This window comes from Saccostrea cucullata, unplaced genomic scaffold (genome assembly GCF_032062105.1).
Source record: "Saccostrea cucullata isolate Sc308-1 unplaced genomic scaffold, CSIRO_AGI_Scuc_v1 ctg1944, whole genome shotgun sequence".
NCBI lineage: Eukaryota > Metazoa > Mollusca > Bivalvia > Ostreida > Ostreidae > Saccostrea > Saccostrea cuccullata.
This window is the reverse complement of record NW_026922325.1, coordinates 145,447-157,141: the sequence shown is the minus strand read 5'-3', so window position 1 is coordinate 157,141 and position 11,695 is coordinate 145,447. Positions and strand designations below refer to the sequence as shown.

Here is an 11,695-nt window from a genome sequence, read left to right as displayed (position 1 = left end):
AGAATGTTCAATACAAACAATAAAGAAAAGGATAAAATACGGGAGAGTATAACGGCGAAAAATGGAATTACGAAATTTACCTTTTTGCGAAAAAGATTCATATATGTATATTGTACATGTAATTATGTTCTGCATTTTTTTTTTGCATTAATTTATTAGTGTCTTTCCGACAATTTTCTAGATGCAGACACAGGTTAATTTTTAGATAACTTAAAATACGTTTAATTTATTTATAAAATAATATCTTGATGAGACACCATTTACTAAAATGTAACTGAATCTTTCAATTATGACCTCTAAGAAAAATAAATACTATTACATGTTTATAAAATGTTGGGTTGGTAGGCAAGATTTTAAAAAATAACACTGATAAAGGCATATACTCGTATTTCAAAGATATCATATTTAAAGACGGTTACAGTTTTTTTTTTATCTACTCAAAATATACCTTTCTCAATGCAATGAATAAATTATAACATTTTGACATTAGCAATGAATAAAAAAAAATAATAAACCGTTAAAATATCTCTGAAGCGATTTTTTTTATTCATTGTTACATGTACTTGTCATGGAAGTATCAGGCTTGTGGTAGTATTTTTCAAAAATGAGTAAAAGTTGTTTTTTTTTAAATTAATTTACATGTAAGAAAATGTTAACACGCAAAAAATGACAATCTGTGCAAATATTTCGTGATGGTAGGCTGAAAGATGTGTGTGTGGGAAAGGAGGGGGGCGGACTTGCTATTACAGTACATGTATATAAAATAGATCTCTGATATATTATTCATATACATGATTTTATTGATACCCGTAGACCTTAAAATAGGAGCTGAATTTTATTTTTTCACTGTTAACCTATAACCACCTCATAGATGATGACGAAAAAAATGACGTCACTTAGCTTACAAATATACACGATGGTATTTTGATTCACTGGGATTACAGTTGGGATTTCTATTGTGATTTGATTTAAAGAAGCATCTTTATACCTATAATTTTGTTGACAAGGTAGGTGATGTAATTGTGATAACGAATGTCTTATTGTCTATATTGAAGGTTCGACAGCCCGTCCATTATTTTCTTTTTAAAACGTATCATTTCCGAATTTCCTCGTCCATAATGTGCAGTGAAAAAGGATCACAAAATGCTCTGATTCTTCTCATTCTGCCAAGCAGGCAAAACATAAAGTAAGCCGCCATACTTAATGACCACTTAATGAAGCCCCCTTACCTTCATTAAAATTGAGGAATTTAATGAAGGTTTAATGCACCGACTCGTTCATTAAAACATTGATACAACGGAATTTAATGACACATTAAAAATGATCAGTTTAATGAAGCTTTAATCATTCATTAAATATTGATACAACCGGGTCCAGGCAGTTATATTGGTTTTAATATATGAAAACCTTCACGACAACAGCATTTGATTCAAATACTTTTGAATAAATATTTACATCTTTTATTTCGTACTTTAACTCAGAAAAGGGGTTCGGCAAATAAAATTTTCTGAAGATTTTTACGAATTTTGACTATTAATTAATTATGATATATATAATGTCCAGAATGGAAATAAAGAATATATAGCTGTTCAAAGTTTTTCCTGTAGTAAATAAAAGTTTTCACACTTGTAAAAGTTTTACTATAAGATGGTTTCTGTGTAAAAATTGGTGGAAAGGGATTTTGTTTTAGTTTTGCAAAACTTGACAGAGAAGTCCTGAGTTGTGTTTAGGTTAAAGTCATGTAAATGCTACATATACTACTTGTTTTCTCATATAACGTCTAGTGGAGTGTTACTTTGTCCGCAAAGGATATACACACAATTGTAAAGCAAAGCTGGAAGATCGAATACCAAAACAGACATTGGAAAAAGGAAAACGTTAACTGTCAATGTCATCAATTTTAGCTGAAGTTAAAAGCCAATTTGTACATGCATTTGTGAAACTGGAAGAATTTCAACTGCAGGAGAGGACAATTCTGAAATGGAAAACATCAAAATTTCTCCCTCCTCAATGCAAAAAGTTCTTCATATATAAATGTTGTCCAATTACGATATAAAATATGGCATGTCAGAGGTAAAGAGGAGTAAATAAAAAGAAAATAAAAGAGGAAGTCAAGGAGGAGATTAAAGAGGAATATATGTTACAGGAAGAAAAAGTGGAGATACACCAAGACTTGGATGAGGATGAGTCAAACTGGTCAACTTTCTAGGTTGAGACAGTGATTACCGGACAAATGGATAGTTTAAAGCTGAATCCGACTCGTAAATAGGCATACGCCATTTTCGATATCATTATCCTCGGTATCAACACCTGCATGGGTATACTCTTCGCATTTGTTATTCCTGACTGCTTTATTGTCACGGGTTTCGGCTTGGAATGGCGACACGTGTTCGTGCTGGTTATCTTGAATTAACTTTGTTTACATTTTATTGCAGTTACGGGTGTCTATGTTTGTTTGTATACTGTACTGACCTTACAGTTATTGTAAGTTTCTTCTGTATTTTAATTCCCTGCATTTAAAGAAGTATTACAGTTTTTTTTGTCGCTACCGAGTTCTGTATAGCATACGTCCGTCTACACCGGTGTTGACTGATTACAATGAACAGTGACTTAGTCAGGCCCTGTATCTGGGGGTCCTCAGATATAGCGAGAGTGCGGTCGAAAATGGCGGAAACATTCTGTTTATGAATCGTGTTCAGCTTTAATGATAAACATTGAACACCAACATCCGGAATATATCACAGCTGAAGAACAGGATGTTTGTCATAAAAATACAACAAGAAACAAATTAATTGAATTGCCATTTCTATTGGCATAGCAAAAATTAACCAACCATACTCGTAGGAAAATAAGGTCAAAATTCTGAATCCGCCATAGAGTCGGGAGTTAAAAGAGGATCTAGTTCTGTGGATCTGGTAGCTGACAAGGCAGGTGTTACTTTAATTCCAAAACAAACTAGCACTTCCCAGAATTTGACCAATTGACAAAATCATGCAAGATGGAGAGGTGAGGAGGACGGACAGTGGTCACAAAATGAGAGAACAATATAATGGTGTATCATAAAACCATTAGCAACACACAGCTGCTGAAGAAACTTAGGGCCAAGGAGAGACAACATATTACAGACAGCTCGTGGTCTAATAATAGTTACATATTTGTTTTAGATACAAATGGGAAGAAACACAATAAGATCGATAAAATGGATGACATTGATAAAAAACTTGGAGTAAAAACATTTTGAAAATGTGTACAAACAAGGGCAGCTTGAAGTACTAGGGTGAGTTTGTTGTTTAATGGAATAATTATATGCCTTAACAATGTAATATGTTCGTAATTTTCTATGGTTTTCTATGTTTGAGTGGTTTTATGTTTGGTCTTTCAATTAAATAAAGGCTTTGAAAACAGCAGATATACTGTCGGCACTCTAAGGATAAATTATATTTCATTGATTGATATAAATACTTTTCAAGCCCGGCGTATAAAAAAACATCTAGCATGAAAATTCGTAAATGCACAGAAAACATCCACACATGGACACTCCCATTATATTCATATGGGAAGCGGGGGGTATCATTTAGTGAGCTCATTGCTCACAGTACCTCTAGATTTTTTTGTTTTGTTTTGTTTTTTTGCATGAAATACTGCATACCTCTTTTGTGTCTTGCGTTAACTTCGTCGCACTTTATTTTTAAATTTACTTGAGCGCCTTCCAAATAGTTTTCATAAAGGGCACATTGTCGTCCAGAATTTTAATATTAAATTCATTTCAATAAAATTTGATGCAATTAACAAAAGTAGCATATCACATGTATGCAAGAAATAAATCTTTTCTTTGAGTACTTTCATATTTCACGTATCTGACCGTGTCATGCTTATACATTGGACGTTTGACGTTCAATAAAGACATTTTGCCAATTTTTTATGTATTTAAACAAGGAAAATTCTTGGAATACTACACTGCCTCAAAGACTATCTTGGAATTATAAATCTCCTTTAAGACAAAATAATGAATCCCTTGTCAAATTAACAACAATCATGTTAATTATTAATGTTGGAGGGATTGGGAATAAGTATTTCAAAATGTACTTGTTTCAGTCTGCGCACCTGATAATTGAGTTCGATTAGCGATCAAATGGACAAGGTAAGGTATCATTATAATAATAGCTTTTTATTGTACCAGAATGCTCCGTGTGTTCTCCTCGCGGGCTCAGGATTTTTTATTGATGCTTTGCGATAGCCACTAGTTCTTCAGACGTGCGTCATAGTTCAAAATGCCATGTCCTTAAATTAACGTAAGTATACTTAATATGCGCGCGGTGGTTGTTCATTGAATAATTCCTTAACTATAATCATGAAAAGGGTGTAAATATATTCTCATCTAATTTTTGTTATGTATAATTGTGTTGTAAGAAGCAAAAAAAAAATAAAGGATCAGACCCTGTAATAAGAATCAGTCAAAACGATTAGATAATGAACATCCTAACACTAATTACAAATAATTGTTCAGAGTTATGGCCAAGGTTAAATTTTTGTAAAGGTGTCAAAAACAGGTCAACAATCAAGGTTAATTACAAGAGTAACAAAGATGCTGTTTTCTACGAAAAGGTCTGTCACAAGGAATATACATGTACATGATAAAATTGAAAATCGTAGCAACAACCATTTGACATTTGTGGGCAAGGTTAAAGTTTTAGCGGACCAAAAATATATTTCCACTATATTATCATCAATGCGCCCCTTCCACGAAACACCAGAATCAAAAGTTTTAAAACGTTTGAAAGAAACACCTTTCCTTATTATCATATGTGCACTTTGTTCTTTAATTGCCCAATACTCAGGAGCGGATAGGATTATTTAATAGTATTGATATTTGTAGTACAATGTATTATTGATAAAGATCTATCCTCATACCAGAATACCTGAATCAGGGGTCATGAAACACATTCTGGAAGAGGCACCCTTACTCATCGTAACTATACACTTAGGAGTAAAAAAAATATTTTGAAAGAAATTGACGTGCATTTGCACTACATTAGCCCCTCTTACCATATCTCCAGACCTTGGGGTCATGGAATTCAAAATTAAAGAGGGAACCTGGCTTATGCTAAGCATGTAAAATGTACTTTGTTTAAAAGATACCCAAACGTCAATGTCACGAGATCAAAGTGTATCTAGAAAGGTCTTGTTACAGGCATCACACGGGTTTAATATGAAAACATTATCCCTTCTCATTCAAAAATCATGTCCAAGGTTAAAGTTTTCGAAAAATAGGTCAAGGTCAAGAGGTCAATATTATTGTGAATTTAGAAATGCCTTGTCACTGGTAATGCACATGTTAAATATAAAAGCTGAATCTCGTCTCATTCAAAGGTTGTAGCCAATTCAAAGTAATATTTCAATTTTTTAAAAGTTCGTCAAACTTCAAGGACATCTCTACATGTATATGAGTCAAAATTTCTAAAAAGCTGAGACAAACCTTCAACTGGGCTATCTAATGATAAAGACGATATCCTTGGGTCTAAAACTGACTTGATTTTCTGTTTATAATTTAGTTTAAGTTTAAATAAAACATGATTTTGATTCGTTCATGCAGACTTGGATGAGGTCAATCAGAGAACTCATTTCTAAACCCGTCAAACTTAGCCTATTCGGTCAAGGGTTTATGTGGAGCGGAGCGGATCATAAACTCTTGACTTAGAAAGATGGATTTTACTTAAATATTTTCTTTTAATTGAAACACATGTCCGTAACATTTTTATCCAATTTCGGATTGTTTTTAAAGCACATTTTTGAGTATTAACCTTCGTATACTGGAATATGGCAGATCCTACGATTTCCTTGACTTGTTTCTTCTTTCTGAGAGGTGTTTTTTTTTCAAGTTTGGAAAATGAAACGAGTGAAAGGGTGAAAGATCTGGCGAATATTATTTGTCTGACAAAACATTAACTTTCTATTTATCCCCAAAACTACTATATATATAATTTCTCTTCATGGCCTGTAGGTTTGGACGCTGTCATGACAAAATTTAATGTAGTGGATTCCTGATTCTGGTTCCATCCTCTCATAAACCTTTCGATTTTTTGCAAAAATTTGCTTTCTAGACTGCTCCAGAAATTGAAATGCCTCCCCGAATAAGAATTTGAACAAGACCTAATATTTACGAAAATGACATATAAAACTATTTTTGTGCTTCTGAAATTCTTTGCGTTTTTCAGACCTTGGCTGTTTTTGTCAAGTGCATCTTATTGTTGTAAATTTGTTTTGAGGGTTTAAAGCAATGAGATCAAGTTTCACTATCTGTTTGAAGTTCAAACAAACGTTGATAACTTCAATTTTTGATTTTTTAAAAAAAAAAATAATTGTTTAGATATTCTTGCACGCTGTTGTTTTCACTCATTTTTCCAAAAATATGGTGATCATTGAGTACTAAGCTTTTTTACTGTCAAATGATTCTTTAAAACATTATAAACTACCCCTAAAATGATGTCTATAAATTTTGCTATGTGTCTTAAATTCAATCAAACATCATCATTGATTATTTGTTGAATTTTCGCAAACATTACATTGGTTGTTGTAAGTATTTGTCGCCAAGGACGGTACCCATTTTTGATGCCTATTATATCACTTTTGTTCATTTGAATCCACCTGCTCATGTGTCTATAAAACAGACATTAGTTGCGGTAAATTTCACATATTTCATTGAATATTTCTTTGGGATTCTTAACAAGTTTTACAGCCGCTTAAATGAAGCGTTTAATTTCGCTCTTTTACTGATTCTTTACCATTCATTTTTAATGCAGTGTCTTGAATAGCCCTTGTTTTCCAGCTTTACACAATGAAACTATGTGATGAAAAGTGTTCACATAAACTGTTATAAATTCATTAAAGATTCAATAATGAGAGAAAGTCAAGCTTAATGTCATATGATTTCTTTGTGACAGACGGACAGAATTACAGACTGACAGACGAATGAGATTTTATGTCCCCTGGCTTTCGCGAAAGCGGAAGACAATAAAATGTTTTCGTTCGGTTGTAAGTACAAGAATTAACCTCGCAGAGAAAAAAATGTGGATTACTATTTTTCTGCAACAGCTGCGACGTTAACATCCGTACTGACAACCAAAGAAAGCATCTTATTGTTTGTTTATGCCTCCTCTTTTCCCATATGCTATGAAAAAGGACAAAAGCTAAATGTATATTGAAGATGAATTTTATTGATCAAAATAAAGGTTTTGGTCAATAAACAAAAATTGTAGTTAATATAAGCATCAAAGGTTGCCAACAAAAATGGACAATTGTTCTTTACACCTATAAAATATTTCTTACATACATGTATAATAATAACAGAACACAAACTCTATATTAACTACTGTTTGTCGAAAACAATTGTAAAACATGTATATACAGTTTTCTTCATACAAAACAAAATCCAGAATTTAACATGTAAATACAGAGAGTATACAATGTAGTTTGAATCGTATAACATCGGCAAAAGTGGGGTCAATCATCCACAGTTGAGAAGATCATATTCATAAGGATCTTTGAAACGACCCAAACTATGCCACTGCATGTACATCATTCATATAAAAAATGCTTTTACAAGAAGGAATGAACATGTAAGAAATAATTACATCAGGACATACACGCACATATATGCATAATATGAAAACAAGTAAGTATTTCTTAGTACAAGAGTTCTAAATAAGACAACAAATGAGTACTAGCCCCAGCAAGTAATCTTGCTTCATTGAAAATGTCTATACATACATAAAACATGTTACCGGCTCAAGCAGGTAACACTTCAGATATACTTTTATTACTGGCACAAGAAGTATTATAACATTTAAAAGTAATGCATGCATTCATAATGGTACCGGCCCCAGCAGGTACCTATGAAATAAAGCTTATGTTATCTGGCATTTCGGGGTATCGCTAAATGTTTCTGTTGACTCATTTGAATACCGGCCCTCGCAGGTATTCAAAAAAAGTTTATGAATCAGTAGGAAGAGCATTACTGTATATATTTATAAAACTTTGTTATTAATAAGTAGAGGTAAAATTCTAATATAGCTAACTGAATACTGGCCCAAGCAAGTATTCAACAACCATAAGCTAAAAGCCAATACCGAAAAGAGAGTCAATTAAGCAATGAATTTGTTTACTCACTAGTGGGCACATGATTTGATCTTATATACTTCTGAAATGCATTGGATTGCCATCGTCCCATAGCCCTAATCTGTGTATCCGTACATCCCTTAAGAGCCGCTGCTGTAGCAGCACCTATTCTAAAGCTGTGTCCCTTATATTTTGTACTGTCTAAACCACACATGAGCAAACATTTTTCAAGTGTATGATTAAACTTGACCCTATTTAGAGGTGAGCTGTTATCCAAGAGAAACAAAGGACCAGTAATATTTTTCCTTATATTTAAGTACTGTAAAAGTTCTTCTACTGAAGAAATTTTGCAATCTCCATGTGAGAAATGAAATAAACTTAGGTATACCAGAAGAGTTGTGCTTAAAAGTTTTAAAACAAACATTGACCTGACAAGCTTTTCCAGCTTTACATGTAAAAGTGACATCTGGAAGTTGGATGACTTCTTCATAATGACCCTCAGAGCCGACTAACTCTCCAATACGTGCAAATGCCGAAAATTCAAACAGAAACAAAGCCTTAAACATTTTTTGATTGTTTTCTTCCATAACCACTTGTGGTACACATGATACCAATTGGTCTAATATATGGTTGGTAATACGTAATTTAATATCAAATATATTGCCCAATTGATAAGCTCCAGCAATTAATTTTTGTATTAAAAATGTCTGTGTAGGATCCTGATAATTCAAAATTTTATGCACGTACCCTAATGCTGACAAATAAGTAGAGATGGGTTTTGGTAAGAATGCTGCAGAAAATAGATTTGCTACAAAAAGAGGAACTATGGATGAAGTCAAAGGCAGCACACGTGGTATACTGTAGGAAGTGCAGAAAGATACAAAAGCCCGCCAAGCTCTGTTATATGTTGCTGTTGTGAATGGTGCCATAGCTGCAGCTGTAAGCTTTTCAATGTCGTCCAGAAGTTTTGAGGCATCAGTGTTTCTGGCACCATGGTTGGTTCTACTTGTGCATCCAGCGCTAACTTCCGGAATTCTTGAACCTGCAATCGAGAAAGGCTATCTGCCAACTTGTTGTGTTTACCAGGTATATATTTGTTTTGCTCTAAATACAATATTATGCTTCAGACATTGCATGACCAAATACCTAACCATCTGTAACACTAATTGATCTTTCCTAGATAGCTTATTGATAACAAACTAATGCCTCATTGTCAGTAAAGAACAAAATAGAGTGATTAGCAAACAATCTTCCCCAAGTAGAAACTGCAAGTACTATCGGGTAAAACTCTAAAGTCATAATGTTCAAATTCTTCCAGTTACCATAAAACCATTGAGTTTTATATATTCCTGCAAAGCCTTTTGACTTTGCAGCATCTGTATACAACTGGAGGGTGTTGCTTGACAGACATTTCTCGTCTAAAAACAGTCTTACCATTATACTTTTCAAGAAATATCAATCAAAGAAAACATTGTATTGTTTGTATATACATGTATTACAATCATTGTCGTGAGACAACGCCTTAGCACACACGTCAGGATGTAATTATTAAAAGTTTTTGTGGGAGATAGAAGAGGTGGTTGTTTTTAACACATATTCATCCTGTGATTTTTTTTTTGGTATATGGAGATCTAACAACTGTATAACAAAGTGCACTAAGTTATTGGGAAAAGGTTTAAAGACGTGTCTAAATAAAACGGATTTTTGGCCGAAAATTATCAAAATAAAATTGCAAAGAAGCATGTGGTTTTTCTTCTTAACACGTGCAATATTTAGAAGGGGAAAAATATAATTGAGAACATCGGATCGAAGGTGATGACGTTAAACGATACCATTGTAAGTGTTGTTTAACAACACTCTCAAGATTTTCATTTCTCATATAAAGACGCCAGCACTTGCCAATTTATACCTATACTCGGCATTCAGGGCCGCTGAGCAGTGAGGTATCTTTTTCATGCCAATACCTACTGCATCGAGGGACCTCGGTTTATTAGGTCTCATCTGAAAGATCGGTCGTCACGTCACGCAATGGATTTGAACCCGCGATCAAATGCTCAGCTTCTCACTCTGAGAATCTTACAGCAGACGCTCTTACCACTGAACCACGATGAGAACTTTTTTTTCCCTAAATGCTTTCAATTAAGGTATATATTGAATTCATAATATCATTAAAATGAACATGAAATTATAACTTAATATTCACTTCCCATAGGCGTCGGAACGGGGGGAGGGGCTTAGCCCCCTTCCCCAGTTTTTTTTTTTGCAAAATAGACATTATATAGGCATTGAAAATTGGGATTTACCTTTTTTTTTGGTTTAGTCCCCCCCACTTTCGATTCGCCCCCCTTTCAGTTTGCTTCCGACGCCCATGCCTCCTAAAATGTAGGGGGGGAAATGCTAGCATGCGCCACACTGAAAACTCTAAGGTAGTTTTAGAAAATTACAAAATCACAATTTTTTATCAAAACGCTCGACATGCTAAAAGTTTATACAGTTTATACACAATATTTTTTGTAAAAAATTCTAATTCACTGTACATAAGTAATTTAAAGTTCATATTAACAAGATGTGTTCTTAACAGACAGACAAACAGAACAAAAACAATATACCCCACGGGATCTTTTGGTCCGGGGGCATAAAAAAGGTGCTAAGTTTCTGGTTGATAATACCTACATATGTAGCCCCATAGTATAATACCGGTATTAACAAGGTATCCCAACTCCGAATTTCGCGGAGTACTACCCCACTCACCCAAATCGTATGGACACTTTCAGAGGAAACGTAGGGGCAAACTGCTTCTTACCATGATAATTCATATACACAATCATATATATCATGTTGTCTTATAATTTTCTTAACTCAGCGTCAAAACTTTTCTTACCGAGTGGAAAAGTAGAATCACCATGAAACGGTACGTGCAGAAGCAAAAATATACAAGCATTCAAAGAATTGTGGTACTAACTGTTCAAAAGTTTAGAAAAAGGTTAAAGATTATAAAAATTAGATCAAACTCTTAGGTAAAGGTGAAAAATATTTATACCAGCTGAGAAGTCGTGTCAAAATAAATACACAGGTGAAGTATAAAAGCCCTAGCTCCAACTATTCAGAAGGTTAAAGAGTGGTATTTTTTATAAAAGTAAGTCAAACGCCAATGCCAGACAAAACTCCCGACAATTTGAGTAAGGAGGTGAGATCTGCCTTACAATCATTAAAAAATCGGGATGACATTGTAATTAAGAAAGCAGACAAAGGCTCTACAGTTGTAGTAATGGATAAAGAGACTTACATGGCGGAGGCCCATAGACAACTCTCAGACGAACGTTTTTATAAGAAACTGGACTCTGACCCTACTAAAGACTTAGATACATAATTTAGTGCACTGGTTTTTGATTTCGTTGAACGCTGTTACCATAGTTACTAAAACTATGATTTTATTAGGAATTTCTATAAAAGACTACTCCTCCTACAGTTTTGGTCAGATTTCAATCTAATTTGGCGTACAAGTAGACTGCATAAGGCTACATAGTTTAGCATTGGTTTTTGATTTTTATGAACGATGTTACCATGGTTACTAAAAATA

At 33.7% G+C, this 11,695-nt stretch overlaps 1 protein-coding gene across 1 annotated transcript in view; it reads left to right on the top strand.

Annotated features, from left to right (window-relative positions):
• Positions 1–3,168: 3,168 nt before the first annotated feature.
• LOC134261615 (sex peptide receptor-like) overlaps positions 3,169–11,695 on the top strand; it is a 53,644-nt gene continuing 45,117 nt past the window's right edge. The window contains exon 1 of the mRNA XM_062744039.1: positions 3,169–3,277. The gene's annotated coding sequence lies outside the window, so the exon portion shown is untranslated. The remainder of the gene's footprint in view (positions 3,278–11,695) is intronic.